This window comes from Lepisosteus oculatus, chromosome 16 (assembly GCF_040954835.1).
Source record: "Lepisosteus oculatus isolate fLepOcu1 chromosome 16, fLepOcu1.hap2, whole genome shotgun sequence".
NCBI classification, from domain to species: domain Eukaryota; kingdom Metazoa; phylum Chordata; class Actinopteri; order Semionotiformes; family Lepisosteidae; genus Lepisosteus; species Lepisosteus oculatus.
In genome coordinates this window covers 17,607,734-17,617,733 of record NC_090711.1, presented here as the reverse complement: position 1 = coordinate 17,617,733, position 10,000 = coordinate 17,607,734, and the positions used below count along the sequence as shown (strand labels likewise).

The window sequence follows — 10,000 nt, the reverse complement described above, 5'->3', positions numbered from 1 at the left end:
GGAGGGAAACCGCCCGGCTGTCGAAAGGGGCCCGCCTGCGAGGACGGGGACACACACACACACACACACACACACATACACACACACACACACACACACACAAAAGCCACGCCTGCCTCCCTGGGAAAAGGCTGAAAAAACTAAGTTTTTTGGAGGGAAAACGCACGGGAGCCGAAAAGGGGGCCGGCCTGCTTGCCCAGAGAGTCGAGACGCGGGAAAGTGCACAGAGGGAGCACGGGAACGGAGACGGGGAGGGGGAGGGGGAGAGAGAGACACACAGATGGACGAGAGACGAGACCCGAGAAGAAGGAGCTCCAGTCCACCTCGCTTGCTTGCTTGCTTGCTTGCTTGCTAGCTACGTCTGTCTTTTCACCGCTGAGAGAAGGTGGTGCACCGCTCCCGGAGGCGCTGCAATACCGGGCCGATGCGTGGAGAGGACGGAGCAAGCTCCTGATCCAGCTCCCTGTTCCAAAAATCCGTTTAATATGTGGTCCCCCGATGGGGGACGTATCAGATATTAAACTGATAAGAACAGATACTACACTTGATCTTAGCCAAAAGGCCGAGAAGCGATGCCCGACGCCGGCCTTGGGCGGGCGCGCGGGCGTCCGGCTGGCGCGCAGCGGCGCAGGCCGACGCCTCGGGAGCCCGGTCCGCACGCGGCTGCCGGCCGCCCGGACTCCGCTCTCCCCCTCTCTTGCCTGCCTGCTTGCTCGCCTGCCTGCCCGCCAGTCCCGGGCGGGGGCCCTGCTCTTGGATCTCCTGTCAACGGCCCGACAACGACCGCAGCCGCAGGGGGGCGCCAGCCGGCCGGCCTCCTTAGCTTAGGCCCCTCCCACCAGCAGCAGCTGTGCCGAGCGAGCTGCAAGCGAAAGCGGACCGTCGGCACCTGCGGGCAGAGGCAAGGGGCAGCGCTCTCTCGGGAGGGACGGGGACACACACACACACAGACGCGCGCGCCTGCCCGCCTGCCGGAAAAAAAGGAAGAAAAGGTGTATATACTAAGTTTTTTGGAGGGAAACCGCCCGGCTGTCGAAAGGGGCCCGCCTGCGAGGACGGGGACACACACACACACACACACACATACACACACACACACACACACACACAAAAGCCACGCCTGCCTCCCTGGGAAAAGGCTGAAAAAACTAAGTTTTTTGGAGGGAAAACGCACGGGAGCCGAAAAGGGGGCCGGCCTGCTTGCCCAGAGAGTCGAGACGCGGGAAAGTGCACAGAGGGAGCACGGGAACGGAGACGGGGAGGGGGAGGGGGAGAGAGAGACACACAGATGGACGAGAGACGAGACCCGAGAAGAAGGAGCTCCAGTCCACCTCGCTTGCTTGCTTGCTTGCTTGCTTGCTAGCTACGTCTGTCTTTTCACCGCTGAGAGAAGGTGGTGCACCGCTCCCGGAGGCGCTGCAATACCGGGCCGATGCGTGGAGAGGACGGAGCAAGCTCCTGATCCAGCTCCCTGTTCCAAAAATCCGTTTAATATGTGGTCCCCCGATGGGGGACGTATCAGATATTAAACTGATAAGAACAGATACTACACTTGATCTTAGCCAAAAGGCCGAGAAGCGATGCCCGACGCCGGCCTTGGGCGGGCGCGCGGGCGTCCGGCTGGCGCGCAGCGGCGCAGGCCGACGCCTCGGGAGCCCGGTCCGCACGCGGCTGCCGGCCGCCCGGACTCCGCTCTCCCCCTCTCTTGCCTGCCTGCTTGCTCGCCTGCCTGCCCGCCAGTCCCGGGCGGGGGCCCTGCTCTTGGATCTCCTGTCAACGGCCCGACAACGACCGCAGCCGCAGGGGGGCGCCAGCCGGCCGGCCTCCTTAGCTTAGGCCCCTCCCACCAGCAGCAGCTGTGCCGAGCGAGCTGCAAGCGAAAGCGGACCGTCGGCACCTGCGGGCAGAGGCAAGGGGCAGCGCTCTCTCGGGAGGGACGGGGACACACACACACACAGACGCGCGCGCCTGCCCGCCTGCCGGAAAAAAAGGAAGAAAAGGTGTATATACTAAGTTTTTTGGAGGGAAACCGCCCGGCTGTCGAAAGGGGCCCGCCTGCGAGGACGGGGACACACACACACACACACACACACATACACACACACACACACACACACACAAAAGCCACGCCTGCCTCCCTGGGAAAAGGCTGAAAAAACTAAGTTTTTTGGAGGGAAAACGCACGGGAGCCGAAAAGGGGGCCGGCCTGCTTGCCCAGAGAGTCGAGACGCGGGAAAGTGCACAGAGGGAGCACGGGAACGGAGACGGGGAGGGGGAGGGGGAGAGAGAGACACACAGATGGACGAGAGACGAGACCCGAGAAGAAGGAGCTCCAGTCCACCTCGCTTGCTTGCTTGCTTGCTTGCTTGCTAGCTACGTCTGTCTTTTCACCGCTGAGAGAAGGTGGTGCACCGCTCCCGGAGGCGCTGCAATACCGGGCCGATGCGTGGAGAGGACGGAGCAAGCTCCTGATCCAGCTCCCTGTTCCAAAAATCCGTTTAATATGTGGTCCCCCGATGGGGGACGTATCAGATATTAAACTGATAAGAACAGATACTACACTTGATCTTAGCCAAAAGGCCGAGAAGCGATGCCCGACGCCGGCCTTGGGCGGGCGCGCGGGCGTCCGGCTGGCGCGCAGCGGCGCAGGCCGACGCCTCGGGAGCCCGGTCCGCACGCGGCTGCCGGCCGCCCGGACTCCGCTCTCCCCCTCTCTTGCCTGCCTGCTTGCTCGCCTGCCTGCCCGCCAGTCCCGGGCGGGGGCCCTGCTCTTGGATCTCCTGTCAACGGCCCGACAACGACCGCAGCCGCAGGGGGGCGCCAGCCGGCCGGCCTCCTTAGCTTAGGCCCCTCCCACCAGCAGCAGCTGTGCCGAGCGAGCTGCAAGCGAAAGCGGACCGTCGGCACCTGCGGGCAGAGGCAAGGGGCAGCGCTCTCTCGGGAGGGACGGGGACACACACACACACAGACGCGCGCGCCTGCCCGCCTGCCGGAAAAAAAGGAAGAAAAGGTGTATATACTAAGTTTTTTGGAGGGAAACCGCCCGGCTGTCGAAAGGGGCCCGCCTGCGAGGACGGGGACACACACACACACACACACACACACATACACACACACACACACACACAAAAGCCACGCCTGCCTCCCTGGGAAAAGGCTGAAAAAACTAAGTTTTTTGGAGGGAAAACGCACGGGAGCCGAAAAGGGGGCCGGCCTGCTTGCCCAGAGAGTCGAGACGCGGGAAAGTGCACAGAGGGAGCACGGGAACGGAGACGGGGAGGGGGAGGGGGAGAGAGAGACACACAGATGGACGAGAGACGAGACCCGAGAAGAAGGAGCTCCAGTCCACCTCGCTTGCTTGCTTGCTTGCTTGCTTGCTAGCTACGTCTGTCTTTTCACCGCTGAGAGAAGGTGGTGCACCGCTCCCGGAGGCGCTGCAATACCGGGCCGATGCGTGGAGAGGACGGAGCAAGCTCCTGATCCAGCTCCCTGTTCCAAAAATCCGTTTAATATGTGGTCCCCCGATGGGGGACGTATCAGATATTAAACTGATAAGAACAGATACTACACTTGATCTTAGCCAAAAGGCCGAGAAGCGATGCCCGACGCCGGCCTTGGGCGGGCGCGCGGGCGTCCGGCTGGCGCGCAGCGGCGCAGGCCGACGCCTCGGGAGCCCGGTCCGCACGCGGCTGCCGGCCGCCCGGACTCCGCTCTCCCCCTCTCTTGCCTGCCTGCTTGCTCGCCTGCCTGCCCGCCAGTCCCGGGCGGGGGCCCTGCTCTTGGATCTCCTGTCAACGGCCCGACAACGACCGCAGCCGCAGGGGGGCGCCAGCCGGCCGGCCTCCTTAGCTTAGGCCCCTCCCACCAGCAGCAGCTGTGCCGAGCGAGCTGCAAGCGAAAGCGGACCGTCGGCACCTGCGGGCAGAGGCAAGGGGCAGCGCTCTCTCGGGAGGGACGGGGACACACACACACACAGACGCGCGCGCCTGCCCGCCTGCCGGAAAAAAAGGAAGAAAAGGTGTATATACTAAGTTTTTTGGAGGGAAACCGCCCGGCTGTCGAAAGGGGCCCGCCTGCGAGGACGGGGACACACACACACACACACACATACACACACACACACACACACAAAAGCCACGCCTGCCTCCCTGGGAAAAGGCTGAAAAAACTAAGTTTTTTGGAGGGAAAACGCACGGGAGCCGAAAAGGGGGCCGGCCTGCTTGCCCAGAGAGTCGAGACGCGGGAAAGTGCACAGAGGGAGCACGGGAACGGAGACGGGGAGGGGGAGGGGGAGAGAGAGACACACAGATGGACGAGAGACGAGACCCGAGAAGAAGGAGCTCCAGTCCACCTCGCTTGCTTGCTTGCTTGCTTGCTTGCTAGCTACGTCTGTCTTTTCACCGCTGAGAGAAGGTGGTGCACCGCTCCCGGAGGCGCTGCAATACCGGGCCGATGCGTGGAGAGGACGGAGCAAGCTCCTGATCCAGCTCCCTGTTCCAAAAATCCGTTTAATATGTGGTCCCCCGATGGGGGACGTATCAGATATTAAACTGATAAGAACAGATACTACACTTGATCTTAGCCAAAAGGCCGAGAAGCGATGCCCGACGCCGGCCTTGGGCGGGCGCGCGGGCGTCCGGCTGGCGCGCAGCGGCGCAGGCCGACGCCTCGGGAGCCCGGTCCGCACGCGGCTGCCGGCCGCCCGGACTCCGCTCTCCCCCTCTCTTGCCTGCCTGCTTGCTCGCCTGCCTGCCCGCCAGTCCCGGGCGGGGGCCCTGCTCTTGGATCTCCTGTCAACGGCCCGACAACGACCGCAGCCGCAGGGGGGCGCCAGCCGGCCGGCCTCCTTAGCTTAGGCCCCTCCCACCAGCAGCAGCTGTGCCGAGCGAGCTGCAAGCGAAAGCGGACCGTCGGCACCTGCGGGCAGAGGCAAGGGGCAGCGCTCTCTCGGGAGGGACGGGGACACACACACACACAGACGCGCGCGCCTGCCCGCCTGCCGGAAAAAAAGGAAGAAAAGGTGTATATACTAAGTTTTTTGGAGGGAAACCGCCCGGCTGTCGAAAGGGGCCCGCCTGCGAGGACGGGGACACACACACACACACACACACACATACACACACACACACACACACACACAAAAGCCACGCCTGCCTCCCTGGGAAAAGGCTGAAAAAACTAAGTTTTTTGGAGGGAAAACGCACGGGAGCCGAAAAGGGGGCCGGCCTGCTTGCCCAGAGAGTCGAGACGCGGGAAAGTGCACAGAGGGAGCACGGGAACGGAGACGGGGAGGGGGAGGGGGAGAGAGAGACACACAGATGGACGAGAGACGAGACCCGAGAAGAAGGAGCTCCAGTCCACCTCGCTTGCTTGCTTGCTTGCTTGCTTGCTAGCTACGTCTGTCTTTTCACCGCTGAGAGAAGGTGGTGCACCGCTCCCGGAGGCGCTGCAATACCGGGCCGATGCGTGGAGAGGACGGAGCAAGCTCCTGATCCAGCTCCCTGTTCCAAAAATCCGTTTAATATGTGGTCCCCCGATGGGGGACGTATCAGATATTAAACTGATAAGAACAGATACTACACTTGATCTTAGCCAAAAGGCCGAGAAGTGCCCGACGCCGGCCTTGGGCGGGCGCGCGGGCGTCCGGCTGGCGCGCAGCGGCGCAGGCCGACGCCTCGGGAGCCCGGTCCGCACGCGGCTGCCGGCCGCCCGGACTCCGCTCTCCCCCTCTCTTGCCTGCCTGCTTGCTCGCCTGCCTGCCCGCCAGTCCCGGGCGGGGGCCCTGCTCTTGGATCTCCTGTCAACGGCCCGACAACGACCGCAGCCGCAGGGGGGCGCCAGCCGGCCGGCCTCCTTAGCTTAGGCCCCTCCCACCAGCAGCAGCTGTGCCGAGCGAGCTGCAAGCGAAAGCGGACCGTCGGCACCTGCGGGCAGAGGCAAGGGGCAGCGCTCTCTCGGGAGGGACGGGGACACACACACACACAGACGCGCGCGCCTGCCCGCCTGCCGGAAAAAAAGGAAGAAAAGGTGTATATACTAAGTTTTTTGGAGGGAAACCGCCCGGCTGTCGAAAGGGGCCCGCCTGCGAGGACGGGGACACACACACACACACACACACATACACACACACACACACACACACACAAAAGCCACGCCTGCCTCCCTGGGAAAAGGCTGAAAAAACTAAGTTTTTTGGAGGGAAAACGCACGGGAGCCGAAAAGGGGGCCGGCCTGCTTGCCCAGAGAGTCGAGACGCGGGAAAGTGCACAGAGGGAGCACGGGAACGGAGACGGGGAGGGGGAGGGGGAGAGAGAGACACACAGATGGACGAGAGACGAGACCCGAGAAGAAGGAGCTCCAGTCCACCTCGCTTGCTTGCTTGCTTGCTTGCTTGCTAGCTACGTCTGTCTTTTCACCGCTGAGAGAAGGTGGTGCACCGCTCCCGGAGGCGCTGCAATACCGGGCCGATGCGTGGAGAGGACGGAGCAAGCTCCTGATCCAGCTCCCTGTTCCAAAAATCCGTTTAATATGTGGTCCCCCGATGGGGGACGTATCAGATATTAAACTGATAAGAACAGATACTACACTTGATCTTAGCCAAAAGGCCGAGAAGCGATGCCCGACGCCGGCCTTGGGCGGGCGCGCGGGCGTCCGGCTGGCGCGCAGCGGCGCAGGCCGACGCCTCGGGAGCCCGGTCCGCACGCGGCTGCCGGCCGCCCGGACTCCGCTCTCCCCCTCTCTTGCCTGCCTGCTTGCTCGCCTGCCTGCCCGCCAGTCCCGGGCGGGGGCCCTGCTCTTGGATCTCCTGTCAACGGCCCGACAACGACCGCAGCCGCAGGGGGGCGCCAGCCGGCCGGCCTCCTTAGCTTAGGCCCCTCCCACCAGCAGCAGCTGTGCCGAGCGAGCTGCAAGCGAAAGCGGACCGTCGGCACCTGCGGGCAGAGGCAAGGGGCAGCGCTCTCTCGGGAGGGACGGGGACACACACACACACAGACGCGCGCGCCTGCCCGCCTGCCGGAAAAAAAGGAAGAAAAGGTGTATATACTAAGTTTTTTGGAGGGAAACCGCCCGGCTGTCGAAAGGGGCCCGCCTGCGAGGACGGGGACACACACACACACACACACACACACATACACACACACACACACACACAAAAGCCACGCCTGCCTCCCTGGGAAAAGGCTGAAAAAACTAAGTTTTTTGGAGGGAAAACGCACGGGAGCCGAAAAGGGGGCCGGCCTGCTTGCCCAGAGAGTCGAGACGCGGGAAAGTGCACAGAGGGAGCACGGGAACGGAGACGGGGAGGGGGAGGGGGAGAGAGAGACACACAGATGGACGAGAGACGAGACCCGAGAAGAAGGAGCTCCAGTCCACCTCGCTTGCTTGCTTGCTTGCTTGCTTGCTAGCTACGTCTGTCTTTTCACCGCTGAGAGAAGGTGGTGCACCGCTCCCGGAGGCGCTGCAATACCGGGCCGATGCGTGGAGAGGACGGAGCAAGCTCCTGATCCAGCTCCCTGTTCCAAAAATCCGTTTAATATGTGGTCCCCCGATGGGGGACGTATCAGATATTAAACTGATAAGAACAGATACTACACTTGATCTTAGCCAAAAGGCCGAGAAGCGATGCCCGACGCCGGCCTTGGGCGGGCGCGCGGGCGTCCGGCTGGCGCGCAGCGGCGCAGGCCGACGCCTCGGGAGCCCGGTCCGCACGCGGCTGCCGGCCGCCCGGACTCCGCTCTCCCCCTCTCTTGCCTGCCTGCTTGCTCGCCTGCCTGCCCGCCAGTCCCGGGCGGGGGCCCTGCTCTTGGATCTCCTGTCAACGGCCCGACAACGACCGCAGCCGCAGGGGGGCGCCAGCCGGCCGGCCTCCTTAGCTTAGGCCCCTCCCACCAGCAGCAGCTGTGCCGAGCGAGCTGCAAGCGAAAGCGGACCGTCGGCACCTGCGGGCAGAGGCAAGGGGCAGCGCTCTCTCGGGAGGGACGGGGACACACACACACACAGACGCGCGCGCCTGCCCGCCTGCCGGAAAAAAAGGAAGAAAAGGTGTATATACTAAGTTTTTTGGAGGGAAACCGCCCGGCTGTCGAAAGGGGCCCGCCTGCGAGGACGGGGACACACACACACACACACACACACATACACACACACACACACACACAAAAGCCACGCCTGCCTCCCTGGGAAAAGGCTGAAAAAACTAAGTTTTTTGGAGGGAAAACGCACGGGAGCCGAAAAGGGGGCCGGCCTGCTTGCCCAGAGAGTCGAGACGCGGGAAAGTGCACAGAGGGAGCACGGGAACGGAGACGGGGAGGGGGAGGGGGAGAGAGAGACACACAGATGGACGAGAGACGAGACCCGAGAAGAAGGAGCTCCAGTCCACCTCGCTTGCTTGCTTGCTTGCTTGCTTGCTAGCTACGTCTGTCTTTTCACCGCTGAGAGAAGGTGGTGCACCGCTCCCGGAGGCGCTGCAATACCGGGCCGATGCGTGGAGAGGACGGAGCAAGCTCCTGATCCAGCTCCCTGTTCCAAAAATCCGTTTAATATGTGGTCCCCCGATGGGGGACGTATCAGATATTAAACTGATAAGAACAGATACTACACTTGATCTTAGCCAAAAGGCCGAGAAGCGATGCCCGACGCCGGCCTTGGGCGGGCGCGCGGGCGTCCGGCTGGCGCGCAGCGGCGCAGGCCGACGCCTCGGGAGCCCGGTCCGCACGCGGCTGCCGGCCGCCCGGACTCCGCTCTCCCCCTCTCTTGCCTGCCTGCTTGCTCGCCTGCCTGCCCGCCAGTCCCGGGCGGGGGCCCTGCTCTTGGATCTCCTGTCAACGGCCCGACAACGACCGCAGCCGCAGGGGGGCGCCAGCCGGCCGGCCTCCTTAGCTTAGGCCCCTCCCACCAGCAGCAGCTGTGCCGAGCGAGCTGCAAGCGAAAGCGGACCGTCGGCACCTGCGGGCAGAGGCAAGGGGCAGCGCTCTCTCGGGAGGGACGGGGACACACACACACACAGACGCGCGCGCCTGCCCGCCTGCCGGAAAAAAAGGAAGAAAAGGTGTATATACTAAGTTTTTTGGAGGGAAACCGCCCGGCTGTCGAAAGGGGCCCGCCTGCGAGGACGGGGACACACACACACACACACACACATACACACACACACACACACACACAAAAGCCACGCCTGCCTCCCTGGGAAAAGGCTGAAAAAACTAAGTTTTTTGGAGGGAAAACGCACGGGAGCCGAAAAGGGGGCCGGCCTGCTTGCCCAGAGAGTCGAGACGCGGGAAAGTGCACAGAGGGAGCACGGGAACGGAGACGGGGAGGGGGAGGGGGAGAGAGAGACACACAGATGGACGAGAGACGAGACCCGAGAAGAAGGAGCTCCAGTCCACCTCGCTTGCTTGCTTGCTTGCTTGCTTGCTAGCTACGTCTGTCTTTTCACCGCTGAGAGAAGGTGGTGCACCGCTCCCGGAGGCGCTGCAATACCGGGCCGATGCGTGGAGAGGACGGAGCAAGCTCCTGATCCAGCTCCCTGTTCCAAAAATCCGTTTAATATGTGGTCCCCCGATGGGGGACGTATCAGATATTAAACTGATAAGAACAGATACTACACTTGATCTTAGCCAAAAGGCCGAGAAGCGATGCCCGACGCCGGCCTTGGGCGGGCGCGCGGGCGTCCGGCTGGCGCGCAGCGGCGCAGGCCGACGCCTCGGGAGCCCGGTCCGCACGCGGCTGCCGGCCGCCCGGACTCCGCTCTCCCCCTCTCTTGCCTGCCTGCTTGCTCGCCTGCCTGCCCGCCAGTCCCGGGCGGGGGCCCTGCTCTTGGATCTCCTGTCAACGGCCCGACAACGACCGCAGCCGCAGGGGGGCGCCAGCCGGCCGGCCTCCTTAGCTTAGGCCCCTCCCACCAGCAGCAGCTGTGCCGAGCGAGCTGCAAGCGAAAGCGGACCGTCGGCACCTGCGGGCAGAGGCAAGGGGCAGCGCTCTCTCGGGAGGGACGGGGACA

At 63.5% G+C, this 10,000-nt stretch overlaps 10 non-coding genes across 10 annotated transcripts; all 10 read right to left on the bottom strand.

Moving 5' to 3' along the window:
• Positions 1-383: 383 nt before the first annotated feature.
• LOC138223588 (U2 spliceosomal RNA) lies at positions 384-574 on the bottom strand. Its single transcript, XR_011181980.1, has one exon. It is a non-coding gene; the product is annotated as a U2 spliceosomal RNA (small nuclear RNA).
• An 817-nt stretch (positions 575-1,391) lies between these two features.
• Positions 1,392-1,582, bottom strand: LOC138223587 (U2 spliceosomal RNA). The gene has a single exon (XR_011181979.1). It is a non-coding gene; the product is annotated as a U2 spliceosomal RNA (small nuclear RNA).
• An 819-nt stretch (positions 1,583-2,401) lies between these two features.
• Positions 2,402-2,592, bottom strand: LOC138223586 (U2 spliceosomal RNA). The gene has a single exon (XR_011181978.1). It is a non-coding gene; the product is annotated as a U2 spliceosomal RNA (small nuclear RNA).
• An 817-nt stretch (positions 2,593-3,409) lies between these two features.
• LOC138223585 (U2 spliceosomal RNA) lies at positions 3,410-3,600 on the bottom strand. Its single transcript, XR_011181977.1, has one exon. It is a non-coding gene; the product is annotated as a U2 spliceosomal RNA (small nuclear RNA).
• An 811-nt stretch (positions 3,601-4,411) lies between these two features.
• On the bottom strand, positions 4,412-4,602 carry LOC138223584 (U2 spliceosomal RNA). Its single transcript, XR_011181976.1, has one exon. It is a non-coding gene; the product is annotated as a U2 spliceosomal RNA (small nuclear RNA).
• An 819-nt stretch (positions 4,603-5,421) lies between these two features.
• On the bottom strand, positions 5,422-5,612 carry LOC138223361 (U2 spliceosomal RNA). Its single transcript, XR_011181809.1, has one exon. It is a non-coding gene; the product is annotated as a U2 spliceosomal RNA (small nuclear RNA).
• Positions 5,613-6,426: 814 nt separating this feature from the next.
• On the bottom strand, positions 6,427-6,617 carry LOC138223583 (U2 spliceosomal RNA). Its single transcript, XR_011181975.1, has one exon. It is a non-coding gene; the product is annotated as a U2 spliceosomal RNA (small nuclear RNA).
• An 817-nt stretch (positions 6,618-7,434) lies between these two features.
• On the bottom strand, positions 7,435-7,625 carry LOC138223582 (U2 spliceosomal RNA). Its single transcript, XR_011181974.1, has one exon. It is a non-coding gene; the product is annotated as a U2 spliceosomal RNA (small nuclear RNA).
• An 815-nt stretch (positions 7,626-8,440) lies between these two features.
• Positions 8,441-8,631, bottom strand: LOC138223581 (U2 spliceosomal RNA). The gene has a single exon (XR_011181973.1). It is a non-coding gene; the product is annotated as a U2 spliceosomal RNA (small nuclear RNA).
• Positions 8,632-9,446: 815 nt separating this feature from the next.
• LOC138223580 (U2 spliceosomal RNA) lies at positions 9,447-9,637 on the bottom strand. Its single transcript, XR_011181972.1, has one exon. It is a non-coding gene; the product is annotated as a U2 spliceosomal RNA (small nuclear RNA).
• Between the last annotated feature and the right edge of the window lie 363 nt (positions 9,638-10,000).